This window comes from Hemicordylus capensis, chromosome 3, assembly GCF_027244095.1.
Source record: "Hemicordylus capensis ecotype Gifberg chromosome 3, rHemCap1.1.pri, whole genome shotgun sequence".
Taxonomy (NCBI): Eukaryota; Metazoa; Chordata; class Lepidosauria; order Squamata; family Cordylidae; genus Hemicordylus; species Hemicordylus capensis.
In genome coordinates this window covers 135,562,246-135,587,029 of record NC_069659.1, presented here as the reverse complement: position 1 = coordinate 135,587,029, position 24,784 = coordinate 135,562,246, and the positions used below count along the sequence as shown (strand labels likewise).

At 44.6% G+C, this 24,784-nt stretch overlaps 1 long non-coding RNA gene across 1 annotated transcript in view; it reads right to left on the bottom strand.

The window, feature by feature from the left end:
- Positions 1-12,270, bottom strand: part of LOC128351490 (uncharacterized) — a 71,686-nt gene extending 59,416 nt beyond the window's left edge. The window contains exon 1 of the long non-coding RNA XR_008319799.1: positions 11,931-12,270. This is a non-coding gene — a long non-coding RNA (uncharacterized LOC128351490). The remainder of the gene's footprint in view (positions 1-11,930) is intronic.
- Positions 12,271-24,784: the final 12,514 nt, after the last annotated feature.

Sequence of the window (24,784 nt, the reverse complement as noted above, 5' to 3'; positions counted from 1 at the left end):
CCCTGCCAAGTCCTACTACTACTATTTACTGTATATACCACTATGTTGAAAAGTTTTCAAAGCCGTTTACACAGGATACTACAATTGCCCCCTGTCCCCAAAGGGCTCACAGTCTAAAGAAGAAACAGAGGGTAAGCACCAGTAACAGTCACTGAAGAATTGCTGAGCTGGGTTTGAATAGGACTGGGAAATAGCTTTCTGAAACTCTAGAGAACCTCTGAGCCCTTCCTCGCAATTGGAAAAAGGCTCGAGGGAGAGTAGGAAGGAAGGCTGCTTGCACTTACCTCCCTGCAGACGATCCCTCTGCTCTCCCTGGGCAGGTGGATTTTCTGCCCAGGTGGATGCCCACAGCTGCCAGCAGAGCAGAAGGACAGGGGCTGGGACATGTCATCCCAGCCCCTGGAACTCCCATAATGCATTGTACAAGTGTGCAGTGCCTTATGGGGATTCACGCAGCATTGACTGGGAGGCTGCTGGTGTGTGGGTGCCGTGCGGTGCCAGGGCTAAGTGTGCCCTTAGCCCTAAGTGTGCCTAAACTGCACCCTTAACCCTGGCTAACCGGGCTCCTTGGCGGGTTTGCTGCCGTGCCACCCCCGGGAGCCTCCCAGCTCCCAGCTCTTCTCACGCGCAAGAAAAATCAGGCTGGGCTACCTTAGAGCGGTCTTGACTGCGGTGAGAACAGCCTCGCTCTCTGTCAGTGTAGACGGTACTGAGCTAGACTGGCCAATGGAATAACTGGATATGAGGCAACCACCTATGTATTCTTATTGCTGAGTTGCATTGGCTGTCAATTAGCTTCTGGGTACAATTCAAAGTGCTCAATATTAGATTTGAAAATCTGAACCAGGTGGAGTAATTTTATCTGCAGTAATTTCTCCCCTCTATGTCTGTTGAGCCCTTCTGAGAAGGCCCTGCAACGTGTTCTGTTTATCCTGCTTGCAGGGGCAGAGCCACCATTGTGCAAATGGATTCAAAGAACCCGGGCTGCCAATGAAAAAGTCTGCCAAAGCCCCTAGGGTGTGTGGCTTGGGCTCTGGAAAAGCCCTAAGTGAACTCGCCCACGCCTGGGCTCCGGAGAGCCCCAAGCAAGCTCTCCCCTATCCTTTTAAGGCAGTGTTTGCTGCCTGACAGCCTTTATTTCCCCTTCTCTCCCTCCAGCGAGGGAGAGAAAAAGAAATAAATGCTGTCAGGCAGCAAGCACTGCCTGAAATGGATGGGGGAGAGCTCTCCCGGCTCTCCCGAGCCCAGGCTACATCCCCTTTGCATGTGACATCACATGCATGGGGGTGTGGCTCAGGCTCCAGAGAGCCCAAGCAAGCTCTCCCCGATCCATTTCAGGCAGCACTTGCCTGACAGCATTTATTTCTCTTTTGTTCGCTCGCTGGAGAGAGAGAGAGAGAGAAAGGGAAATAAAGGCTGTCAGGCAGCAAACATTGCCTGAAAAGGACAAGGGAGAGCTCACTCGGGGCTCTCTGGAGCCCGAGGCATGCCCCTATGCATGTGATGTGACACATACAGGACATCACTAGAGGAGCTGTCTGGCAGGGCCAGGCACAGAGGCGATTCATACAATCAACAAAAAGCAGGTTAAGGGAGCCTAGCCCGCTTTTTGTTGATTGTTTGCTGCCACAGGAGCCGCACGACTCCCGGCAACAAACCCCACTATTTCCCCCTCCCCTTAGCTGAGGTTAGCGGAGCGAGCTCTCCGCTAACCTTTTTTTTAAAATCATGAGTTGCTGCGGTGTGGCTCCACGCCGCAGCCACTCATGAGGAGACCCCCAGCAGGGAGGCTAAATTCAGCCTCCCAGCTCGGGCGTCTCGCCAGAATGCCCTGCGCACTTGAGCAGGGCACACTGGAGCTTCCGGAGGCCACGTGGCCCCCAAACTCCCCAGCCCCCGCCGGCTCCGTAATGGAGCCGGCAGTCATGTGGGTGGCTGCTTCAGCTGCCCGCAACCGACTGATGGTCTGCGAGGAGAGCGAGCTAAGCAATCCTCACAAACCCCCAGCTCACAAACCTGATTGTGGGAACCACCTCACAGGCTACTGTTCACCTGGCTGCGCGCCTGCCTGCTGGTGTCAGGCTACCTATAGTAAGCTTCCTGGTTGCTTCGACAAGCATTTGGAATTCCCTTCTTTAGAAAGTCTGCCAGTCCTCCTCTCTCCTTGGGCTTTGCAGATAAATGAAACATTTCTGGTTTGTTAGGCATTTTTTCTCAGTTAGAGGACCCCAAAAACTGCTAATAGAATGAAAGGTACATTACAGAGCACCAGCAGCAGCAGCAACTGCTGCGTGGGGGCGGGGGGGAGTACAATACTTTTCGCCACAGGATAGCAATTGGGCATATTATAAACCTTTTAATAACATGATGAGCTTTTTGTAGGTCCTCTGTACCTAGAATTGGGTGCATCGTACCATATGGTGAGCAGCCTACATTCCAGCAGAATGATAGTTAGCATATGTGAAAGGAAATGGGTTAAGTAGGGCAAATAAAATAAAATAAAATAAATATTTATGTTCACTTTAGATTTTTTCCCCCATGTGGGTAAAGGAGCTTGTGTGGAGAGATTGTTATATTTCCGCTCCTTTATTTATAATGTCATACATTAAGACATCAAGATCAGGTAGAAGATTTGGAAGACTTCCATCCAGATAACTTCCTTCATGAAAGGACTCTGCTTAGTTAACTTAATTGATCCTAAGTACATTGAGGAACCAAAATGCACTGAAAGACACATGTAAAGAGCCATCAATACAAAGTAAAAAGAGGTAGAAGTGACAGATTTATGCTGGCAGAAAAATCTTAGTCATCAAATAGATTGGTCTATAATGTCAATTCTACATTATGAGAAGGACTTTTTAGAGAGACAGTTTAAGCTATCAGTGAAGAGTCTGAAGACATGAAACCAATTAATTGAGAGCTCTGATTTTTTCCCCATTGACATATGTTAGTGATGGAAGGGACAAGCTGCCTTATATCACAGGCAGGAACAGAATATATACAAAGAGGTGGAAGTTACATTTTTATATTCTCCCATTGACGTCTTCTGCTCACAGCAAGTAAGCCTGAAAATATGCATTCCCCGCCCCCCCCCAAAAAAACCTATGATTTTCAGTACTTGTTCATATTTTTGCTAAAATGTCTCAGCAGATAATGTATTAGTATGACTATCACTTTGAAGAGTTTAGATGTGCTACATGAATGAGTCTTGGAGAATCATGGGCTCATAAACACATACCATACTTACCTGAATCCAAAACAAGTTTTTCCCCAAGTTCTTTGATGTTAGAAATCAAAGGGTTGTCTTAAATTCAGAGAGGCTAGTCACACCATGGGGCGAAATGGGGCTAGTGGAGGCTAGCCCGATATCGCCCCATCGGGTGAACCACTAGGCTCGGCTGTGAGCCCGGTGGTTCCTAGGAGGGTAACCTGCCTGAGTACCCCTCCCCTAAAACTAGGTTTGCGGCGCAAGCGCTCCGCAAACCTGGTTTAAAAGATCGCGAATAGCCGCGGTGCGGCTCCGTGGCACGGTTACTCAAGAGTAGACCCCCGGAGGTGAGGCGAAGAGCTGCCTCCCGGCTCCGGGGGTCTCCCCAGTATGCCCTGTGCACTCGCGCAGGGCATACTGGCGCTTCCAAGGGCTACGCGGCTTCCGAGCTCCCCAGCCCCCGCCGGCTCCGTCACAGAGCCGGCAATCGTGTGGGCGGCTGATCCGGCCACCCAGGGCTCCCTCCCTGCTCGTGAGCGGGTAGAGTGGGCTTAGCCCGCTCTCCCCACTCACCCTTCTATACTGGGTCTCACTGGTCGTGAGACCCGGCTCAGAGTCTTCTTCCTTTCAGGTAAATACAGCAAAATTGGTATTTTAAAGGGAATCTTCTTAAATTCAGTGGCTCTCCTCACAAGCAGCCAAGAGTGGGCTCAGGCAGCCAAGCATGCTCTTGGCTGCTCATGATGAGAAGCAGCAGATGGCAAGCCATTGCTGGTGTGGTGGCAAACTGCCTGCAGAGCCCACAGCTTAAATGGGGTTAAGGAACCAGGGGTTCCTGCAGCAGGGGTCGGTAGAATGCTGGGCTCCTGGCCGGCACTGGGGGATGAACAGCGTTTCCTCCTTCCTTGCTTCACACAACCGAAAATTGGGAGCACACGCAGATCCCAAACCTGGGGAGAACACAGTTTTTGCTTGTATGAAGGACTTCAAAGTCAGGAAATAGTCCAGTTCCCCTGCAGGACAGTAATGTTTGCTGGGAACAGTATTGAAACTCATGGAGGCTATTCTCATGCGCAGCTAAAATCAGGCTAGGGAAGCCCAGCCCGATTTTAGCTGTGTGTGAGAACCAACAGGAGCCATGCAGCTCCCAGTGGCGGCTCAGCAGCAAGCCCTGCTGGGTAGCCCGCCTCTTAACCCGGGTTTCAGGTGTGAGGGTGCCAAAAAGCATGCCTCGCAAGCTCAAGAGTAGCCTCCTAACTGAGAGGCTGCAACAAGCCTCCTGGCATTGGGGGCTCCCCACAAGGCACCATGCATTCGTGTGGTGCCTTACAGAACTTCTGGGGGCCAGGAGGCCCCCGATCACCACTGCCCCAACCAGCTCTGTGATGGGTCAAACATGCTCTCCCTGCTTTGGCTCTACACATGGATCCTTCCTCACACTCAGGACTGCCGCTTGCCCCAGTTTATAGCCACAGGCAAGGAAGCGCTGCAAGCTCACCTGCAGGAAATTCTGGGAATAAGTTGGCTGCAGTAGTAAAGCTTTCAGGCTGCAGGAAGGCTTAGTCCTCCTTCAGCAGTGTTAATTAATCCCTGTCAATACACTGCCCTGAGTAGGGACAAGAAATTTGAATGATACTGACTGTTGCTATAACGTAAAAATAAAGATATTAAACTAAAAAAATTAAATATATTGATTTTACTCTTCTTCTTTTAAAATTCTGTTCTGTATTTATGTTTTGTGGTGGACAAAAGTCTTCATTGGAGGAGAGCTATTGGTAGGACCAGTGGAACGTTTTCAAGCTAAGAAGTATTCAGATTGTTTATGCTCTTTCACTCAAATCCCTTAGTAGCAGCCATAGAAAATTCATTCTTGTGGCAGCACATGGTAAGAAATTCACATGCAAAGAGGGAATAGACTGCACTGCTAAAGGTTACAGGCTGCAGTGTAATTTTAAAAAATGTGGTAGAGCAAGTGTGGTGTAGTGGTTGGAATGCTGGACTAGGACCAGGGAGGTCTGAGTTCAAATACCCATTCAGCCATGAAACTCACTGGGTGACTCTGGGCCCGTCACATATCTCTCAGCCTAACCTTCCTCACAGGGCTGCTGTGAGGATAAACATAACTATATACACCACTCTGGGCTCCTTGGAGGAAGAGCGGGATATACATTTTGGTTTTTTATAAGAAGAGAAATGATCTTCCCTTTTCTCTCTCATGCCTCCCTCTTCTGGATCCAGCTCCCAGTTAGATATTATAGTTTGTATAAAAAGTAGAAACTGTGAGAGCCCCTAATGGATTAGCTAGTGAAATATGATAATCCGCTCCGATATATTATTTTTAATGTTCCTTTTGCTGCAGTCAGATCAAGCAGAAACATTAAGTTTAGCTTTGGGGTTTCCTACTTGTGCTAAGTATTTTATATTATTTCCATTTTTATTATTTTTAAAGCTTTTTATTCTTATTTGTTCCAAACAAATTAATGAGTCCAGAGTGGAGGCAGAATAGAATTCTAAGTATTTGTGAAATAGAAGCAAGGGGTTGGCGTAATGCAGAATAAAAGTAGCATAAGCCACAGTAGAATATAAATCATTTGAAGTTTAGCTGGTGGGCCACAGTTAGTTTGGTAGGTTGTGAGTAATACAGACCTGCTATGTGTGAATCTTCCCCTTCAAGTCTAGATGCTCCACAGATTCTAAAGAAAGCAAACTGCAAATGTGGAAGCAGAAAATCCTACCATAGTGTCAGAACACTCTGTACTTTTAAATATATTCATTTTTTAAAAAAATTGGAAGTCAGTAACTCTACATCTCCATAAAATACAGAAATGTTATATTCTATTGTTCTACTATTCTATCTGTAGGGGCTCTGGTCCTTCCTTGGGGGGAAGGTCCAGAAGGTGGTGCTGGGGGACTACTGCTCGGCCTCGTGGCCATTGGCCTTTGAGGTGCCTAAGAGTTTGGTTTTGTCACCCATGCTGTTTAACATCTACATGAAACTGCTGGGAGAGGTCGTCCGGGGATTTGGACTGAGCTGTCAGCAATATGCAGATAACACTCAGCTCTATCTCTCCTTGTCGCCTGATCCTAGGGAGGCAGTGGATGTCCTGAATCAGGGGCTGGAGGCCATGATGGGTTGGATGTGGGCTAATAAACTGAGATTGAATCCGGACAAGACTGAGGTAATGTTGGTCAGTAGGAGAGCCAATCAGGATGAGGAGATTTTACCGGTTCTGGATGGGGTTGCATGCCCCTTGAAGGAGCAAGTATGCAGCTTGAGGGTATTACTGGACCCGGCTCTGCTTTCAGAAGCTCAGGTGGAGGCGGTGGCTGGGGTACCTTTGCACGGCTTTGGCTAGTTCACCAGCTGCATTCCTTTCTTGAGAAGGCAGATCTGGCCACTGTTACCCATGCCTTAGTCATGTCACGGCTGGATTACTGGAACACGCTTTATGTGGAGCTGCCCTTGAAGAATATCTGGAGACTGCAGCTAGTTCAAAATGCGGCAGCCAGGGTTTTATCTCGCCTGGTGGGAGCACATCACATCCATTTTGAAAGAGCTGCACTGGCTACCAGTTTGTTTCTGGGTCCAATTCAAGGTGCTGGTTTTGACCTTTAAAGCCCTTAATGGTTTGGGCTCGGGATACCTGAGGGACCGCCGGCTCCCAAGGGTTGCTGCCCACTTGACAAGGCCGTCTGAGGGGGCTCTGCTCCGGGTGCCAACAATGAAGGAAGCTCAGTTATTGTGCACGCGGGACAGAGCCTTCTCTGTTGCTGCCCCCAGACTTTGGAATGCTCTCCTAATCGCTCCTCGATCTCCATCATGACTTTTAGAAAAAATGTGAAGACATGGCTTTTTACTCAGGCTTTTATGTGATTGTCTCCATTGCTGCTTCTTTGTATATTGTATGGTTATTTTTATGTATGTATTTTAAATTTTTTAAATTAGATCTGTTTTTATATTTTAGCATAATATTTTAATTGTGTAATTTTTATAGTTTTGTTTTAACTTTTTCTATGTGAACTGCCTTGTGATTGTTTTAATGAACGGAGGTATATGAATTTAACAATCAATCAATCAATCAATCAATCAGAATATTCAAAAACAAAACAAAAGTCCTCCACACTAGCCTAGCCTTTGAAACATCCTGCATTTGCCCTACATGCCAACATTTAAGACCTTACTTCAATCTGAGGGGACATTGTCCTATGATGCCCCAAAATATAACATACACATAGGGCTGACAAATCACTTATAAGTTTGTTTGTTTGTTTGTCATTTATATGCCACTTTTCAGGCGAACCTCCCAAAATGGATTACAAAAAACTTGAATAAATAACAGTATATCAAGCCACACATTTACATCTTTATATGGGCCTTAGTCTCATCTTCTTTCTTCTCCTCAGAGCAAGATGGTCCCTGGTTGCTCTGTGGTGACACACTAGTGGGAGGGAGGGGCCACTTCAGCTGGAACAAAGGAGCTGGATGGTGGCAGCTCCCCAGCCTGTCCCTCTCTTCTCTCCTCCCCTCAGAGCCAGATGGTTGATGGTCGCTTTGAGGTGGCAGAAGCAGCTGCTTCCCCTCCCTCCCTTATGTGGAAAAAAATGTCACTGAAGAATACAGACTAAGGGGCTAGGCCTGTGGCAAGTAAGTAGAGAAGCCACCACTGTGGCAAGTAAATACAATTTGAAATGGGGTTTGAGAATCCAGAAAAACACTCAGGTGGAACAGAGGGTCGTTTTTTTAAAACATTCAGAACATTATGGTTAGCAACTTCCCCCCTTCCCTTCCGCACACTTTGATAACAACTACTCTTTGGTAATTGTCATTCCTCAATCTCCTCTCTTTCAGGTGCACACACAACATCGCAAATGATATAGGATGGCAGTCTTGAGGTTTTCTGTAGCTGCTTACTCCCTTTGTGTATGATAGGCCTTATTCTCCGGCTTGCACCCAACAACTGTTCTCTTCCTTGCTGATCTGCTGGACTCCTGGCCTAGTCTATCAGCTGCAGTGATGGATGATGGTTTGGTTCTAGGAAAAAGGACCTCCTTTGTACTCGAAGGGCTCAACAAAATCCCAGCTCCTCCCACCTAAAATCAATCATCTTCTTTTTCTTCTTCACCCTTTGAACTGTCATCAACTGCCCTCCTTTCAACAGCCCATCTACTTTGGCAACTGTCACCACCTGGACTTTTCCTCCTCCACAACATTTCATTTTTCCGGTTATCTGTTGCCTAGCACCTGTTGTCAATTTTCTCCCCTGGCATCAGCTGCACCACTGCCATTGCCAGGTCCTTTGGTGGCAGCTTCTCCTCCTCATTGCATCCAATGGCAGCATCCTCCATGGCCCTTCATCTTTGCAGGGCCTGGGGAGGTGACCGATGGGAGGTGCCCAGCAGTGAAGGCAATGGCAGCACAATTCTGTTAGCCAACTGACACCTCTGCTGGCACCCTGGCATCTAGGGTTAGCTGGATGGGCATAGGCCCTCTGACCTGCATCCAACCTGGCCAACTTGTGACACTAGCCCTGAATATTCTGATTCTAGAGGTCGATTATTATTGACTTAACATCTGAAATTTTACCTTTATACGAATAATATTAGCCCACAGTTCATTAAGGCTCCTGAGCCGACCTTCACAACTTGCAGCTGAGCCAAATGAAGCTCATTGGCCACACATATCAACCCTCCAAGGGCTTGATAAGCCTCCTGGTTTTGTTTCTTGCCTGGGAGTGCAAAAACAATGCTGTTGCCAAGCAACTAGCACATCACAACACATGGATGAGAACTATAGTTAGCTCTGTGGGCCACAAGCTGTAGATTTCCTCCAGGGCTTTAGCCCTAAACCAAAATTGCTTAAAAATTAGTAAAACTGAACAAAATTTTGAGCAACTCATTGGCTGAAAAATCAGGTTTGTTTCAGTGAGCATTTGGGTTTGCTGTGAAATCCCACTGTATTCTCAGGTAGATATTCTTTGTGTTATTCCACTGAAAAACTGACCCAGGCCAATGCCTGTAAAATCTGTCAAGATCACAGCTAAAGGTTATGTGGCTTCAGGCCATTTGAGCCTAGAAAGTTGTTTGTTCTTTGTCATCTGCTGTAAACACTGACACAACATCCTCCTGCATTTTCTAACAAGATTTTTTTTTAAAAAAAAAAGGATAAAGAACTACATGAGTTTAAAAGACTGAAAGAATGACAATTGAATACACCTGTGAAAGGAATGGACTTATTTTTCAGATCCACCTTTCCATTTCTGTGGCAATGGCACACACTGTAATGATAACGTCTTAAGCCCTGAGGTGAACAAGCCCCTTCCTATTGACAGATATTGACTTGAATGGTGGTTGGAGGGAAATCCTGGTGTTGAAATTATTGAACCTCTGAGGCAAATATTGGCAAAAGTATCTTATTTGCTTTCATATTCTCTGCTGCTGGATATTTGAGAAATTCCAATGTTTTGCTGCATTGCTCTGAACTGTACAGCCACACTGCTTCATCTGCCTGGCAATCCTCATTGAATCTGGCAGCAGTCATGAAATGTGGCCTTCTGCTTTGGATTGCTTGTACCAAGAGAACAGAATCCAAATAGTGTGATTCTTTGTGCACATGTACTTTCCAATAACAAATTTTATTTCCTTAACAAGCCAGAGGAAGCCATTTATTTAATCAGTGTTGACCTTAACATATTTTTAAAAAGGGTTTAGAACGGTGGCTTTCCTGAAACATTTTTTCTTCTGGCAGTTATATGGACAACCATCTTAGCATATATTTTACCACACACCTGCACCTCAAGTGTAGTGAAATCTGACAGGATGATCTAGACCAGGGATTCTCAACATGTGGGTACCCAGATGTAATTGGATTTCAACTCCGATAATTCCCAACCAAAGGCCACTGGGACTGGGGATTATGGGAGTTGAAGTCCAATAACATCTGGGGACCCACACGTTGAGAAACCCTGATCTAGACAACCAGAGTATAAGCAAGACCATTTTAGTCACCTGTATGTTTTCTATCAAGTGATAACATGTACACTACGATAAGTTAACATATGATAAATAAATGTAGCAGTTAAATTGTTGGACTAGGATGGGAGAAACTCAGTTTCAAATCTTTGATCAGCCATGAACCTAACTGGGTGATACTAGGCCAGCTGCTCTCTCTCAGCCTAACTTACCTCACAGGATACAAGTGAATACAAGAGGGCGAAGAAGAACCATGTATGCTGCCCTGAGTTCCGTGGAGGAAAGGCAGAATATAAATGTCTATATTCATCCACAGGATTTTATGGTTGGAATGGGTGCTTTAAGTTGCTGCTCCACATTTCTGCCTATTAAAAGGAGGTTTTGGGGGGATTTCAGTGGCAGCCCAACCCCAAACATTTCTCTTTTCATTTGTTGTGACTGTTTGCAGTCACTGGCTTACATACTGCACAAGGGAATGTGGGTGGCTTGAGCACCACTTGTGCCCTTGCACACGTGCAAACAGCTGTGAGGAAGCTGTGCGGAAGCTGTGCAGCAGTGCCTGACAGAAAGGGATCCATGCATGGAGTTGCACAACATGCCACCCACTGGAAAAATGGATGGCAGGTCATGCAACTCTGTGTACAGAACCCTTACCACTGGATGCTGCTGTTCTGTGACACAGCAAATACAGCCAGCAATGAATACTGTAATCAAGGCAATTGGGAAGATGCTGGTGGAATTGCAGAAGTTAGAAACCTAGAATGCAGCTTTATCCCAAGTCAGACTATTGGTCCATCTAGCTCAATATTGTCTACACTGACTGGCAGCAGCTCTCCAGGTTTCATGCAGGAGTCTCTCCCAGCCCTACCTGGAGATGTCAGGGATTGAACCTGGGACCTTCTGGAGGCAAGGCAGATGCTCTGTCACTGAGCTACAGTCCTAACCCTATAGCTGCCAGTTGGACCTGTCTGTTTACAGTTGTGAGCCAGTTGAGTCTGTGGGGTTTGCACTTATGGTTCTTTGGTCAATCACAGACATAGGCTGTGAAGAGAAATTTCTCCCAAGTGGAAATTCTCTTGAATTTAAGGGATTTCTGGTGTGCTGCCCCCCCACCACGTGAAACTGGGTTTCCCCCAGATTAAATTATCTCTACATTTCAGGGTTCTTCCTAAGGCAATATTTCAGAGAATTTTCTCCGATGATTTCTCCACTAGGTCAAGAGCGCTTTGCATGGAGGAGAAAAGACCTTTGAGACCAGTCCTGAAATGTATACTGAGCACATGCATCCATCACTAGGCAGATTCCTTTTCTTCATATTTGCAGTACTTCAGCATTTTTAATGTTTGCACCAATAGGTATATCATTTTGTTGATTTCTAGAAGCATAAGGGAATGGGAAGGGCACTGAAAAGTAAAACGAGCAGAGCGTAAGCTGCGTCATTTGAAAAAAGGAGAAAGCAGCAATATGCAAGTATCAAAGCATACAAAGCAGCATACATTAGACCCCATAAGACAGAACCTTTAAGATTCTGAATTTATCAAATGACAACATTCATTTTGCACTATGTAGACGACAACAAGAAAGTCAGCAACTTGGTGTGCTGACATTGCAGTAAAACATCATTTTAATTAGCTCACACAGAGGACACATTGAGGAAAAAGTGACATTTCATTGAGGAATATACTATTAAATACAACCCTCCTTGACCTGCCATTTATCAGGGTGAAGACAAAAAAAAAATCACATGACTCACTGTGCCTTTCTTATTGTCCTTTGAACTCTGAAATGCAAGGTTCATTTGCAGAAACCAGGGACTCTCCCAGCATCTTGACATGCATGCTCTTTTCACTTAGTTTTCTGTTCAGTAGCACTGTGTCTCTTCACTGGCTATGCATCTCTTCACCTGAGCAGGAGATACAAATAATTGCTTCAAGTAGTATTCTGAGGACTGGAATAACTTTGAGGATCACAGAATAAAACCTGGAACAGCTCGGTATTTTCGGGTGTTTTCACAGTCAGGCCCAATAGTGCTGCTCATTGCTGTTCTGCTATCATCCGGAAATGGGTTTCCCGCTGTGGTTCCAAACTGCACTTAATATTGCAGTGTTTTCCCCATTATTAACCCACAATGCATAGAAGGGGAACAGCACATTACGGATAGCTATGATATCTCTCTCCCATCCAGCTTTACAAAGACATTCTGTCCTTACATTACACAATGCGAAGGGAATGTAGGGGATATAGTCTTTGCAAGGGTATGTAAGTGAGGGACGAAGGAATGAAGGAAGGGAAGGAAGGGAGGAGAAGATAAGAGCTGCTCTGGAACACTGGTGCCTGCCTCCCTTTCCCCCTCACAAATCCAGTTTTTTTGTGGGAGCTCCTACCACAGAGGTTTTTTTGAGAAGGTAAAAGGACCAGGCTTTTCTCCAAACAGAGATGTAGATGTGGAAGGAAACAAGGTGTTTGTGTGTGTGTGTCCGTCCGGTGTGTGTGTGTGTGTCCGGTGTGTGTGTGTGTGGGGGGGGGAATTCCAAAGTGAGACATCAGTTCTTTTCAATCTACTTATTTATGCATTGCTACACAATTGCAAATGAAAATGAAACACTCAGGAATGGCCCTTTCGCCACTCCTTAGCAATGTGTGAAGGGGAATAGTAGCACTCAACCAGAAGGACCTCTCCACTGAGGAGCTATATCATGCAAAACATAAACACTATTCACACGTTAGGTTTAATGTGCATGCAATCTCTGTACAGTGTTCAATGTATATACAGTAGTACACTTCACATCTGTACCCGGCTTTTGAGTGGGCTTGTACTAAGGTTCATTTTAAAAATAAATACATATATAGCCAGGGTGCTCAGCTTTAGCCAGTGCACCTGGTTTAATAAAAAAGAAAGACAGACAGAAGGAAGGAAGGATTTGTTTTGATTTGCAATCAAACAAATAAATGCTCCAGAGCAAATGGAATGTGCAAGAGGTCAGGAGCCAGTTGAAAGAAGGGAGAAGAGAGGTTGGCAGGAGCTAGAAACCCAATGGTCTCTCTGAGGAGGAGGAGAAATACAAGGAGAATGAAAGAGAAGAGAAGAAAAAAGAAGAGGAGAGATGGAAAAGAAAGAGAAGACAGAAAGAGAAAGACAAGGAGAAAGCAGAAGAAATAACTGAAAGTTAGTGAGACTTTCTTCCTGTCTGTTACTGAGGCCATCTGGGCCCGTAACATAGTATCTTAAAGTACACACTTTTAAAAGAGATAAGAAGAATCATATCATAGTTTGTATTTATAAATATGGAATGCTTATCATTCCCCATTTATTCCAGTTACCGCTCACCTCTCTTTATTATTGACTTATATCTTTCAGTTTAATACAATAATTTGACTAGTAAATCTATTTATTTATGAAAACTTATTTATTTATAGTAAACCAATGTGTTTGTTTATTTATAGATTGAAAGTGCACCTGGATCCTAAACTCTCCCTGGTTTCTCAGGTTGGGGAAGTGGCCAGGAGCGTTTTTTATCAGTTTCATCTGATATGTCAGCTATGGACATTTCTGGAAGTAAATGACCTTAAAACAGTGGTGCCTATGCTGGTAACCTCTAGGATTGACTACTGTAATGCACTTTACATGGGGCTACCTTTGTACATAGTCCAGAAACTACAATTGGTACAGAATGAGGCAGCCAGACTGGTCTCTGGGACAATCCAAAGGGACCATATAACAACTATTTTAAAAGAATTGCACTGGTTGACCATAAGTTTCTAAGCAAAATAAAAAGTGCTGGTTTTTACACCACTGAGCCAGTGTGGTGTAGTGGTTAGAGTGCTGGACTAGGACCGGGGAGACCCGAGTTCAAATCCCCATTCAGCCATGAAACTAGCTGGGTGACTCTGGGCCAATCACTTCTCTCTCAACCTAACCTACTTCACAGGGTTGTTGTGGAAGAGAAACTCAAGTATATAGTACACCACTCTGGGCTCCTTGGAGGAAGAGTGGGATATAAATGTAATAATAATAATAATATATAACAACAACAACAACCCCCACTGAGGCACTACCTTGGCATGGTTGTGGGGCTTGCGTGCTCTGAGGAAGGTGAGAGCTATGCCAGAGGTCCAACCATACTGGACAGGTCTCACCAGAGGAGCCAGACAAAGAGTGCCTCTCCCGTCAACAATAAGGTGAGACGTAACTTTAATAAATCTATAAATTGGTCGTCGCCTGGGTCAACAAGGACCATGCCAGGTGCTATAGTCCCTGGACATCTGGTGGCAAGTGGGCAACAGGACTCAGGATCTTCAGTTGAGCAACCAGGGCTGGAGACTACAAGGTTACTGGAAGAAACGTCGCTTAACTGAAAAAAATATACGAAAAATGCCAACAAGGAAATAATGATCTGCTATTACAAGTCTAGTCCAACTAGAAGAGCTTATTTAAAAAGAATGTACCAAATTTGGAAAGAGAAGCATCCAGATACAGAAATAACAGAACAAAGGCTAGCAGACCAGAGAAGATTCATAATAAGAAATAAAGTATTCACAGGAGTTGAGCTGGAAGAACTGCAAAGAGCAACACAGGCTCAAGATATGGAAGAAGAATTACCACCAACTGAAGAAGTTGCTCAGGTGCAGGTGGAGGAGGAGGTGTTGGAAATAGAGGATGTCACTGTTGCTGAACTGTTTCAAAATCAAAACCAGGCAACCTCCCCTTTGCCTTCCCCTCAAAAACCCAAATGCCGTTTAACAGAAAAGCAACAAGAACTAAAGCAAAAAATAACTGAACACATGAACCAAACAACCACAAGGGTTCGACATCCAGCTCTAAAAACAGTCACCAAAAGACAACTTGCCAAGGCATTGAAAGATGTCAATGCTGCACTTGCAGAAATAACAATCAATACTTTGCAAGAAACAAACCAACTAATGTACAGTGCAGCAACAATAACAACACAAGAGCTCGGATATAAGATCAGTGGACCTGTAGAAAAAGAAAGTAGTACATCACCTAAATGGAAGATTAGATTAGAAAATAAAATCTCCAGGCTTAGATCAGATGCTAGTAAATTGAAAGATATGAAAGACAAGAAGCTGAAGAATGAAAACACCAAACAGTATCTGATCCAAACATACCACCTAGATTCAAGGAAAATTAGAGAAGTCCTGGAAATAATTAAGCAGCAAATAACATCAGTGCCAAAGAAGATTAGCAGAATTACACAATAAACCAGAATTACACAACACAGGCAGAATCTCCAGTTCCAGTCGAATCAGAGACGTTTCTACCAAAGCATAGAAGGAGAAACTGCAAGAAACGTAGAAACACCAAACAAAGAAGAAACAGTGCAATTCTGGGGGAAATTATGGGACAATCCAATAGATTATAATAAAAAAGCAGGCTGGATGAAAGAGGTCGAAAAATGTAACCAACAAATGCAAGATCTAATAATAACACCAGAATTAATAAGTGAAAGAGCAAAGAAAATTAAAAATTGGACTGCACCAGATGACGATGAACTGCATGGCTTTTGGCTTAAACACCTAACAAGCCTTCATAAACAACTATCAAAACAGTTCAATCACATTTTGCAAGGAAGTGATATTGAACAATGGCTAACAACTGGGAAAACTCATCTCATCATGAAAGACCCAGCAAAAGGTGCAGTTCCAAGTAATTATAGACCAATAACCTGCCTGCCAACCATGTTCAAATTATTTACTAGAATAATAGCAGATGAAGGAATGCAACACTTATTAACTAACAAACAGCTTCCAGTTGAACAGAAAGGAAATTGCCCGAACACCAGAGGCACAAAAGACCAGCTGCTGATTGACAAAATGATTTTAGAAAATTGCAAGAGAAGAAAAACAAATCTAAGTGTTGCATGGATTGACTACAAGAAAGCGTTTGACTCATTGCCTCGCACATGGATACTAAAATGTTTAGAAACAACTGGTGTCAGCAAAAACATTCAGATATTTATTAAAAAAGCAATGAGCATGTGGAGTACACAGTTAACAACCAATGATGAGACACTTAGACAGGTTAGCATTAGAAGAGGCATTTTCCAAGGGGACTCACTATCCCCTCTGTTGTTTATAATCGCCATGACTCCACTTTCACAAATACTAAACAAAACAGGCCTCGGATACCAAACATCTAAAACATGTCTGCTGTACATGGACAATCTGAAGTTGTATGGAAAGTCCCAGATTCTGAGACAAGTGAACTCCTCTCTTGCACTAAAGTCTTTCATTCTAGGTCCAAAGTAGTGACCTTTCCACTTATCCAAAAGAAGGCATCCTTCTTTCATTACATGGAGACTGTGGGTTGGTTCAGACGTAACAGTGGCACCTAAGATTGCTGTTGCTCCAGGATTGCACACTCCCCTCATCCCCATGTGTACCTCTACTTCTGTTGTAGGTTCCGATATGTTGTCTGAACTCTGAACCCACCAATCACATCGTATCCTGCCCTATTTCCATCCGGGAACCCTTCTATCACTTGAAATCTCAGTTATAGATGTCAGGTTCCTTGAGGGAAGTATGACTGGATAAGCTGAGATTGATGGGTTTGGACGACACAACCAATCTCAGCATATCAGAAGCTACAACAGAAGTAGAAATTTGTATGGGACTGAAGGAAAGCCGGCCCGCCCACTAGGTGGACCTAGGCAGTTGCCTAAGGCATCAATTCTTGGGTGTGTGGGGGGAGTGCCACCCCCACCCCTTGCAGTGAATAGCTACCCTCTGCACTGAGGTTGGGCCCGGGGCAGTCAAGAAGGCAGTTTATGATCCTGCTTCCTGCCAATGTACATACGTGGCAGCCATTTGAGGGGTCAGCGCAGTAAAAAAACCCTTGATGTACATTACAGAATATAATTTTAATTGCATGTGTGAGAAGTCAGAGTCACCCTTCACTTTTGGCACCAAAACCCCTAGGGCCAGCCCTGGTTGGCAGCAATCTTTTTTTTTTTTTTTTTTTGCTTTTTAAAAATTTTATTGTTTTTCACAATATCTTAACAATCCCTAATTAAGTAAATATTGACTTCCCGCTCACCAATCTGCACGATTCATTAACTATACAAGTCAACCATTGCTATAGTAATTCAAAACATATATCCTACACATTGCAAACTCGATTTTACTCTACCCAACCTGCCATTATTACTAAATTTCAAACCCTGCTGAAAGGTCCATATTAGTAAAATAGTTCTTTAAGTATAGTAAGAATGGTTTCCAATTTTCTTTAAAACATTCCAAGTTTTCATCCCTTATCAGTACTATAAGTTTTGCCATCTCAGCATATTCCAAAATTTTTATCAATCAGTCTTCTTTTGAGGGCATTTCATTGTCCTCCCATTTCTGTGCATATACTATTCTGGCCACCATGGTTGCATACATTTAAAATGTTACATTTCTTCTGGAAAACTCTCCTTACGTTATTCCCAGTAGGAAGGATTCTGGCCTCTTAGGAAATGTCATTTTAAAATTTTTCTTCAACTCATTATATATCATATCCCAAAAGGCCTTTGCCTTCCCGCAAGACCACCACATATGAAAAAAAGTTCCTTCACAGTGTCCACATTTCCAACATTTGTTTGGAAATTTTGGGTGTCAAATACCACCTGTACATCATCTTATAATAATTTTCTTTTAAAGTATAACATGCAGTGAACTTTAAATCAGTTTTCCATAATTTTTCCCAAGCTGCCATATCTATATTATGACCCACATCTTGAGCCCATTTTATCACAGTCGTTTTAACCACTTCATCTCTTGTCTCCTCCAAAAGCAACAGCTTATACATCTTAGAAACTAATTTTTCATCGTTTTCACACAGCTCCTTCTCAAATCTCAACATTTGATCCTCAAATCCAACTTTAAGATCCTTCTTATAGATTTCATTTAACTGCTGGTACTGAAACCAGTTACTAACCAAATTTTGTACTTCGGTTAGGTTTTTTAATTTACAGCCCTTTTCTTGGAAACATAACAAATCCCTATAGGTACCCCATTCAGATTGCATATTTGTCTCTTTACGTGCTAAAGCTTCAATTGGGGACAGTCATAATGGAGTTTTAGATTCCAACTATTTTTTATATTTTACCGACACTCTCATTAGACTCCTGGCTGGCAGCAATCTTGGATGACACTGTTATCTGTGCATTGCTTCCACAAAATCACGTCCAGCTGAGTGGTCTAGGGTTGGCAGGGGGCTACTATGTACCCCGTCCCCCTTGAATTTAAATTTGGAAGCATCAGTCACTCGCTATGACATTTTTAATGACTTTTTTTGAAGATAAAATCTCTCAGAATCAGGCTGAGCTGGGTTTCACAGTTACTATAGAGTCTACTGTGGAAGTGTCCAGAAACTCCTCTTATGGGATTAGATTGGACCATTTTCAGTTTGTTACTCCTGAGGAAGTGGACAAACTGCTTTGTACTGTATGCAGGGGCGTAAATATAATAGGGCAAGGGGATATATAAATATAATAGGGCAAGGGTTGTCTGGGGGCCCACTGCCTGGGGGGGCCCCAGAGGCAAGTCATATGACTGACTCCCGCAGCCGCGCACCTGCCCGGGCTTCCTTCAGTTGTATTCATCCTCCAACTGATGTGAGTATTAAGACCTGGAGGTACCAGAACAGCATGTCTTTGTTTAGTACCATTAAATGACTTGCATCGTCCACAATTCACAAAACCTTAAAAAAAATAATTTAGGATGATGTTCTATTGTGGCACATAGGGGAGATAGATAGATAGATAGATAGATAGCATTTTAAAATCTTGTCTCTGGGCCCACTACAACCTTACTACACCCTTGACTGTACGTCCTACAACCTGTTCTCTTGACCCCCTGCCCAACTTGGCTTATCTCATCTGATATTTATTTATTTATTTATTTATTTATTTATTTATTTATTTCGCATATTCTTATACCACCCAAAATGTACCTCTCTGGGCGTTTTACAACAAAAAATGACAACAGAAAAGTCAAAACACCTGTTAAAACAAATAAATGACAACAGAGAAATTAAAACATTAGTTAAAATAAATGACAGCAAAAAGTTAAAACATTACAATTTCAAATTTTAAAATATTTTTTAAAAATGTTAAAAATATTAAAACAGTATTTAATTAAAAACCTGGGTGAACAGGTGTGTCTTTAAAGATTTTTTTAAAAATTATCACAGATGAGGAGGCTTTTATTTCAGTAGGGAGTGCACTCCAGAGCTTCAGGGTAGCAGCAGAGAAGGCCATTCCCACGTAGCCACCAGATGAGCCGGTGGCAACTGCAGACAGAACTCTCCTGATGATCGCAATGGGTGGTGGGGTTCATGACAAAGAAGACATTGGGGCTATTCTTACGATCACAAAAATTGGGCTAGGAAAATCCTAGCCCAATTTTTGTGATTGTTAGAACCACTGGGCTCGCAGCCGAGCCCGGTGGTTCCGGAGCAGCTAACCCGCTCCTGTAGCCCACCTCTTAGCCCGGGTTTGAGGAGCGAGCGCTCCACAAACCCAGGCTAACTGCTCGTGAGTAGCCATGGTGTGGCTCCATGCCTCGGCTACCCGTGAGTAGACCCCCGGCCAGAGGCTTAAAAGCAGCCTCCCGGCTCGGGGGTCTCCCCAGTATGCCCTGTGCATTCGCGCAGGGCATACTGGGGCCTCCAGGGGCCGCGCAGCCCCCGAGCTCCCCAGCCCCCGCCAGCTCCGTCTCGGGGCCATCCATCGTGTGGGCGGCTAATCCAGCCACCCAGGGCTCCCTGTGCGCTCGTCTGCGGGGAGAGCGGGCTTAGCCTGCTCTCCCCACAGTTTTGACAAAACCGGGTCTCACGGATCGTGAGACCCGGCTCGTTCTCTTAAATACCCAGGGCCCAAGCCATTTATGAGACTGGGTATGGTAAATATTATAAATGCTTCTCTGAGGGAGGGCAGGATGCTTCCTTGTCTTATGGAGGCTATTACTAGAGCACATTGGAAGAAAGCTGCACTGGATCCCTCAGAGTTAGCTAACTACAGACCAGTTTCTAATCTTCTATGGTTGTGTAAGGTGGTTGAGCAGGTGGTGGCCTCTCAGCTCCAGGCAGTTTGGGATGATGCAAATTATCTAGAAGATCCATTTCAAACTGGCTTTCATGTGGGCTATGGGGTTGAGATTGCCTTGGTTGGCCTGATGGATGATCTCCAACTGGCTATCAACAGAGGGTGTGTGACTCTGCTGTCCTTTTGGATCTCTGCAGCTTTTGATACCATCGGCCATGGTATCCTTCTGGACCGCCTGAGGGAGATGGGATGGGGTGGCACTGTTTTACAATGGTTCCGCTCCTACCTCTCTGGCAGATTCCACATGGTGTCACTTGGAGACCGTTGTTCTATTAAGCAAGAACTGAAGTGTGGAGTTCCACAAGGCTCCATATTGAGGCGGGTCTCACAATCAGGCGAAATCGGGCTAAGGGAGCCTAGCCTGATTTCACCCCCGTGTGAGAACCACCAGGCTCGCAGCCGAACCCGGTCTCACCAAAGCAGGTAACCGCTAAAGTTACCCTCACCTAAGGCCAGGTTAGCAGAGTGAGTGCTTCGTTAACCTGGATTTTCGGAACGTGAGTTGTTGCAGCATGGCTCCGTGCTGTGGCAACTCATGAGTAGACCCACGACCGGGCAGCTAAAAAGCAGCCTCCTGGCTCGGGGGTCTCTCCAGCATGCCTTGCACACTCATGCAGGGCATGCTGGAATTTCCGTGGGCCGTGCTGCCCCCAAACTCCCAAGTCCCCACCGGCTCTGTGACTCGGTGACACATGGCTCTGCCCCACCAGCAGTCGTGTGATCTGGCTGCCCAGGGCTCTGCAGGTGCTCATCTGCGGGGAGAGCGGGCTAAGCCCACTCTCCCTGCTTAACCCCATCTGGTGGTTCCCAGTGATCGTGGGAACTGCCTCACTGTCTCCAATTGTCTTTAACATCTACATGAAACCACTGGGAGAGATCATCAGGAGGTTTGGTGCTGGGTGCTGATGCCCAGATCTACTTTTCCATGCTGACCTCATCAGGAAATGGCATATCTTCCCTAATGACTGCCTGGAGGCAGTGATGGGTTGGATGAGGGATAACAAACTGAAGTTGAATCCAAATAAGACAGAAGTACTGATGGTTGCGGGACAGGACCAGGGAGATGGTTTAGATATGCCTGTTCTGGATGGGGTTACACCCCCAGAAAGATCAGATATGTAGCTTGGGAGTGCTCCTGGACCCAAAGCTCTGCCTGGTTTCTCGGGTTGTGGCAGTGGCCAGCAGTGCTTTTTATCTGCTTCAGCTGATATGTCAGCTATGTCCATTTCTAGAGGCTAATGACCTTAAAACAGTGGTACTTATGCTGGTAACCTCCAGGCTTGACTACTGTAATGCACTCTACTTGGGGCTGCCTTTGTACATAATCCAAAAAATAAAATTGGTACAGAATGCAGCAGTCAGTCTGGTCTCTGGGACAACACAAAGGGACCACATAACACCAGTTTTTAAAGAACTGCACTGGTTGCCGATATGTTTCCAGGTGAAATACAAAGTTCTGATTATTACCTATAAAGCCCTTAATGGCTTAGGTCCAGGCTATTTAAGAGAGCGCTTCCTTTGTCATAAACCCTGCTGCCTGTTATGATCTTCTGGAGAGATCTGGTTACAGATGCCACCAGCAGCTTGTTTAGTGACGACTCAGGACCAGGCTTTCTCTGTGGCTGCCCCAGGGCTTTGGAATATGCTTCCTACTGAAATAAGAGCATCTCCTCTGTTTTCAGGAAGACCCTCAAGACTCTCCTGATTTTGCAGGCTTTTAATGAGAGTTAATTTTAATAATTTTAAAACCTTATTTTAATATCTATTTTATTTCTATTGTTTTTATTGTCATGTATTTTAATTTGTAACTTTTAAATATTTTTAATTTTTTACACTGCCTACAGATGTACATATCAGGCGGTATAGAAATTAGATAGATAGATAGATAGATAGATAGATAGATAGATAGATAGATAGATAGATAGATAGGAGAGAGAGAGAGAGAGAGAGAGACAGATAGATAGATATCTGAACCTGTGTATCTTTCCACTGGCATTTTAAAGCATAACTTTAGTCTCCGTATAAGCATGTAAGCAACCCAAAGTAGGAGGGAGGATCTGTGATGCATTAATTTAGTTATGTCTCCCCCTTTTTCTTTGCTTGTTTAATAATGAGGTCATTCTCATGACTCAAATCCCTGGTGGCTAGGGAGGGCTGCGGGGAAGGGGGGCAGGAGTATACGTGAGTCCCCTCACATGGATATAGTGTCTCTAGAGCTCTGCCACGCCACACACCACATGATCAGCACCGCAGAGCTTTCTGCTTTTGGGATCAGTAGGAGCAAGTCCTCCAGTATCTCACAGTGCATTGCATGGGCAGCAGAGAGGCTACCCATGGCAATGCTGTAGCTCCTGGTTTCCTGGCTGCTCTTTAAGCAGCACTCTGTGGTTTTTAGGAAGCCAGGCTGCTGGAAACTGCTGCACACAGCCCTGATTACACACACGATCAGGGCTGCCAAGGTAAGATGGGGTTTTGCCCCTAACCAAGGTAAAAGGTTAGGTTTAGGAACAGGGTAATCCTCCTTTGAAGCATCAGGGTAAGAGTGGGTCCTAAGGCTCCACACAAATCTTGCTACCCAGGCTTTCCCACTCCTACCCTGCTTCAGCTGGTTATGAGAACTACCTTGATATACTGTCGGGGACGTGCCACCACACATCACCCCGCCCCGCCCCCCAGAGCTCCAACAATGCACTGCATGAGTGCAAGCAGCCACGGCTGACACACGAGCAAATAAATGAGGTTAAGGGAGCTCTTTCTCCCTTAACCTCATTTTAAAGGGAGGCAACTTAGGCGGGTTTGAAGCCATGTAGCCACTGGGATCAGGCCTGATCCTGGCGGTTCAGACATGTGTGCAAAACCAGGTTGGGCTCCCTTAGCCTGGTTTTGCACACACATGTGAATAACCTCACTGTATTGCTAAGATGTTGGGGGAGAGAGATCACGGATGGGAGGGTCACATCCTCCTCACTGTGGCTGGAGTTGGCATCCAAGTGTCCCTGGAGTACCTGTTTTCCCTAGTGCCTCCACCACAGCTCTTACCTTTCCCACTGCACTTCAGATGAAGACTCCAAATGTACATAAATACTTAGCACAGTGACACTTATACACACAATACATTACAAATTACTGCCACTTTGCTATCCATGGATCTGCTGTAGCATCAATGCAACTCCTGAAAGAAAGGGGACAATAAAGATCAGTAAAGTTAAAAAATGTGGTGGGAGAAGGCATTCCTAATTTAGGGCCAACTAGACATTAGTCGCATAACTGTCTTTCTGTGTACTAGTTCATATGTCATGCAAAACCAAAGTTGAAGCTTGGTTCCATGCGATGTCTTCAAGCCTCAGAAACACCCCTCCCCTGCCCACATCAGCCTCCATGGAATTCTACTTCTGATTGTTGTCAGAAATAAACTAAGATTAGTTGTGACATCTGAATTCTAACCCTGGTATATTCTAACCAACTTCCCTCAAATAAAGCTTTGAGTTCTTGGGCTCTAGTGCTGAACCCAAGACTCGAAGTGAGTTTCATATTTTGGTTTATTTTAGCAAGGTTGGTCAGAATAAACAAGGATTGGTCAGTTCAGATTTTGGTTTGCTTCTAACCTGTATCAGAAGCAGAATTCCTTGGAGGGTCATGAAGGCTGGGGAAGGGGTGATGCACGTTCTCAAGGTTTGAAGACATCACATAGCACCAAGCTTTAACCATGGTTCCACTTGATGTCTGAACCAGAACAGTGTATGAGCATGTCTGTGTTCTTAAAATATAGATTGACTGTAGAAGGCCCTAAAAGGGACGGTTAGCCCGTTTACCCCATGCTCTGGTCCTGACAAGAATTATCACCATTTGCCCTTGAAGCTTGTTTTACTAACCAGGAAGCCAAGCAAGTAACCTCTGTTCCATGTTCCTATTTAATAATAGGTTCCTCACAATTTATCTCCCACTTATGCTAAACAGCTTGGGTCCAAGGTATTTAAAAGAACACCTACTTCTTCATGCATGCTGCCACCTATGAAGATCATCAGGGGAGGTTCGGTTGTGGTTGCCACTGCCTTTAGTTTGTTTAGTTTATTTAATAATTTTTTAAATAAAATTTATTTATTTGATAAAATAAACTATACTAAAAGTTGCCACCGGCTTGTTGGGTGGTGACCCAAAAAAAGGGTCACCTTTTCTAGGGTTATCAGCTGCAGTGGCGCAGCAGGGAAGCAACTTGCCTAGGGAGCAAGAGGCTGTTATTTCTAATTCCTGCCGATGTGCTTCCCGGACTGTGCCTAGTTAATATATATTTGTAGTCACCTATATTGGGCAGCAGCAATATAAGAAGGTGCTGGAGGCAGATGCTCACTTCAGTGACAACAGCAAAGACATCATCTCATACTGTGTGGGAGAAAAGCAGTGGTAAACCACATGGCTCAGTGGTCTCCAGCAGTCGACACCTACTCAACGGTTTTTCTAAGGTTGCCCCAGAACCTTGGAACACATTCCCAAATGAAATTAGAGC